A 4,412-nucleotide genomic window follows, 5' to 3' on the forward strand; every position below is an offset into this window, starting at 1 on the left:
AGTATTCACCAGAAAATCTGCTTTGACTCTGTCTTTACAGTTAAGCCTAAACTTAGTCCTGCATTAGGGATTGGTTGAAATTTTGATTTAAGTAGGAGCACAGTCCATGGCTTTATGCATCAGGACAGATTTATGAATTAAGGTGGTAAAGTCACACTGTTGCCTGACAAAGGATATCAGAAAGCTGTTAGACTTAAAAATGAACAACCCTATAAAGCTGGAGTTTGTCATGGAAACATTATCACATCAACTAATTGGCATTACTCATTCACCTCGTTAGAGTAATTATTTGTAATTGTTATTACTGTAGCATATGTCCACCATTTAAGCAGTGCATATTCCTGGGAAGAGCTGGGTCATTCATGAGAGAAACTGAGAAATTGAGATGAAAATGTCAAATCAGGCAGGCAGATGGAATTATTTCATTTGCTCTTAAACAAATTTATCATTTTCTCTCTTACTTCCTCATACAGGCAAACAGGGAAGCACTCTAATGCTATCTACTGGTTTCACAAGAAAAAAAGTCAGAAATACCATAACCACTAAAAGACATCTTGACTAAAGAAACACTTTACTTCAGTGGACCCAATCTCCAGGGGTGCATCCAGTTTCTCTGATACAGGTGCCTGTGAGCCAGGAAGGCACACTCAGATGAGCTGTGAGCTTTGGCCCTGTGTCACTGAGAAAGGAAGAAAGAGTAAATCCACAGATAACCTGTGTATGTATGGACCCTTCTGCTAGCAGATAAAATCAGGGTATTTACAGAAAATCTATTGCAGTTGTTTTTGTCTTGCATTGATAATAGGACTCATACTGGTGTGATTTAAGAGTCAGAATTAAAAAATAATCAAAACCTGCAATTGCTTCATCTAGATTTCTGGGAGGAACCATTGAAACTTTGTTCAGAATTACCCACAATTATGAAAAAATGCTCTTTTGTTCTTACATTAATTTGCTTACAGATGGATTTATAATATCCTTTAAAAAATTGATGTTACACCCATCTGCATGTGCTTAAGCTCAGCCTGCTAAAATGTACTGCTTGAGCTCATGACGAAAGCTACTACTATTGTTTGCCTGCACAATACAAAAGGAAATAAAATGAAGGGCTCAGAATGGACTGTTGCAAATCAAGACTTCAAAATTTCAGTTAAACTGCTTTTTGTTCAGTATCTTTTATTACAAGAAGAGGCACTTATCACAGATATTTGGGATATTTGGCAGTAAAACCATAATACTTAATGTTCAGATGATGATGAAGAAGCATTATTGTCTTCCAATGCCACTAAAGTTGAAGTTTCCATTTACATCAATTTTTTAAAATTAGGGTGTTTGGTTCTTTTTCCACAATGATCTCAAAGAGATAAGTTAAGCTTATTAGCCTGAATGTGGCAGTTAATATGCTGATGTTAAGAACATACTTAAAGCCAAGAGCTCTTGGCTAGGCATTTTGACTCATTAAAGGAGAAATAAATGTCAAAATGAAGAATTTAAAATTGTAATACAAAATCTATTAATAAAGCACTCTGAAGAAACTGCCTGTTATTTGTTACTAGAGAAGTTGGTATACATTTCTGTAATGAAAAAAAGGTTATCTATAAGAAAATAGTCTGTTCCTTACTTACACTGAAGAAATTTAATATCAAAAGTATAGAGGAATGCCCCTTCATTGTTCCAATCATAGGATCAGTGTCCAGTGAATAGCAATTCGTGTAGTCTTATGATCTGACACCCTAGATCCAATCAGCTTGTGGGAAGTGATGGAAAGAGCTTATTGTGTTCCTTAGGATCTTTCACTTAAAAACAAGCTCAATTGGAAAAAAAAAATTGAGGGTGCCAATGTCAGTGCAGCCGCAGTAGTCCAAGGGTAGATTGTATATTGCTTAAATGATTCAGATACTTTGATATGGTTTGGCAAATGAAAACCTCCTCTTACTATAAGTCATTTTTAGCATCTGGATTTGCATGCATGTATTATATCTGTTATATTAATTACATCTATTTTCACAGGTATAGACAGACGTACCCCAGTCGTGTGGCACCCATGAATAGACCCAGTGAGCCTGTGCAGCTGTGTTTTGATCAGCAGAGAGGTTTCCTGGCATGGAGAACTGAAATCACCTCGTGGCTATGACAAGCGCATCTAAGTACGTAGCAAGTGAAAATCAAGGGTTTCTGCAAGGAAGAAGTAAGGACACCTACCACAAAAAATTAAAAGTAAAATAACCTTTAATAATTGCAACAATGCAAACCCCGTTCTGTGTATCGCTCTAAACTGGCATTTAGCCATCCATCATTTGAGGGCTCATAAAGCTGATTTGTGCTCTTCCCTCCACTCGCTGTTTCTAGGAGCTGCTGGCCTCTTTTCACCACTCCTTTCCCATAGGCACACAACTGGGACCCAAACACTCTTTTGTCTCTTCCTCTGGAACCCTGCTTTGTGACACATGGGGAAAGGGGGAGCTGTGAGCAGCTTGCTTTCTTCTTCATTGTGTAATGCCACTTATAAACTCTGTCGATAGACACTTGGGAGGTGTCTAAAATGTTAGACAAGGAAACAGGTATAATTCAGAGGAAACCTGACCTTGATTGAATAGGGTCAAAATGCCTCAACCACCTCTTTCATTTGAAACTCCTCATTTACAGACTCAGACTCCTTTCATTGTGGCTTAGAGTTGACAAATATGTGTGGGGTCTGTGTTACTCTGAAAAATAAGAATTGTTAAGGAAACTTCCCATTGTGACCACTCAGGAGACCCCCTGGCAGCCACACTGCCAAGGACAGAGACGGTCACTGCTGCCAGAGAAGCCCCTTTTCAGCAGCAGCCGCAGTGACCCGGCGGGTCCCGCTCCCTGCACGCCCCACTCACACTCCCACCAGGTTTCCTCACCAGGTTTCCTCACCACAGCAGAGTCTCAGATGTCTCGTTCCATAACACCACTTATTCCCAGCGCAGTGACACAGGAGCAGCCCGAGCTGGCGCCTCCGAGGAGGAAACCAGCCAAGAAACCCCCGGCCTTTAATACCTTTTATACCTTTTGTACCTTTTACGCCTTTTATCCTCTCCCCTTCTCTCCCTAGGCAAGTCTCGCTCTTCAGCTCCCGCCCAGCTCTCCTTGTCCATCATCTCGCTGGCGTCACCCATCCCCTTTGTTACCCAAGAGATCAGGGATTGCCGGCTCCTGCTGTGTCTCTCAGTGTCCATTCACCTGGCTGGCATCCCCATCTTCATGCCTTTGTTATCGCCAGGGTTGGTACTTCACGGCCTCTTGTCTCGGGCTCCCACCCGCAGCTCAATCTGCATCTCAATCTCCAGTTTGTGAGCCGGGCTACCTGGACCAGCAGCATTCCTCAGCAGCTGTCCATCTGGATTTAGGGAATTCCGGGATTAAACAACTCTTTGTGGAGAACACACAATTTCTGTCACCTCAGAAGGTTGTAGCACCAAAAATTGTGGAGATTACAAAAATTTGTTTCCAGGAATCCTGTTTGGGTATCCCCAGGTATTAGCATCAAACAGTTGAGTTCAAGCTTCAGTTTCCTAATTCCTAGGTCTATTTGTATATGTTAATTAAGCTCCAGAGGAAACAAAAAAAAAGGACTGAGCTCTAAATTATGTGTCTAAGAGTTTTAATTCTCCTCCTGACATTTAGAAAACTAAGGCTGTAAGCCACCAAAGGCTTTTGATCAAAATATTTGTGGATATTTCCAGACTTGGTCACTATAGATATTTCTTGAGCTTCCTGGGACAATATTTTATCTCAAGTCCTTTTTGCTGAGTATTCTAAGAATGATTTACCAAAATAGTTGATGAAGGTTCATATAGAATGTATTCCAAGTATTTGTTTGTTATATTATGCACCTCTTTCAATCTGATTTTGTTTTGATGATATGGAAGCCCCTTCTAGTGAAAGCTGTTTGACCCAGGAATGCATTAGCCAACCAACAAAGTTTGGAGCTCTCAAGTAATTCTCAGTAGTTTTGTTTCGATATTTTTGAACATCTTTCCCACTGACCAAAACCACAGATGGCACAGACCTGACTTTCTCTTCACTAAGGATAATTTATATCACACCATCACTAAAAAGGGGCCTGCAAAAAGTGTAGATGTAATTAGAAGCCCTTCAATATCCTTTCACACAACTGGAGTAGCAGACAGGAATGGTTAGCTTGTGTCCTTATCCCTTCTGTGTCTTTGCTGGGAAGTGTGGGACTAGGACTGGTGTGGGTTGGGAACTGGCAATTCCTCCTCTCCTGTTCCTGAGCTGCTGAAGAACAGCCACATCAACATACTCAGCACAAGAGCGTTTCTTCACATTTATCTTAGGTTAGCACTTTCCTTTATTTAACTGTCTCTGATCTGACTATATCTGATCATTCCTTCATCTCATTTTCACTTAACCTTTTGCCC

This window comes from Fringilla coelebs (assembly GCF_963513975.1).
Source record: "Fringilla coelebs genome assembly, chromosome: 14".
Taxonomy (NCBI): Eukaryota; Metazoa; Chordata; class Aves; order Passeriformes; family Fringillidae; genus Fringilla; species Fringilla coelebs.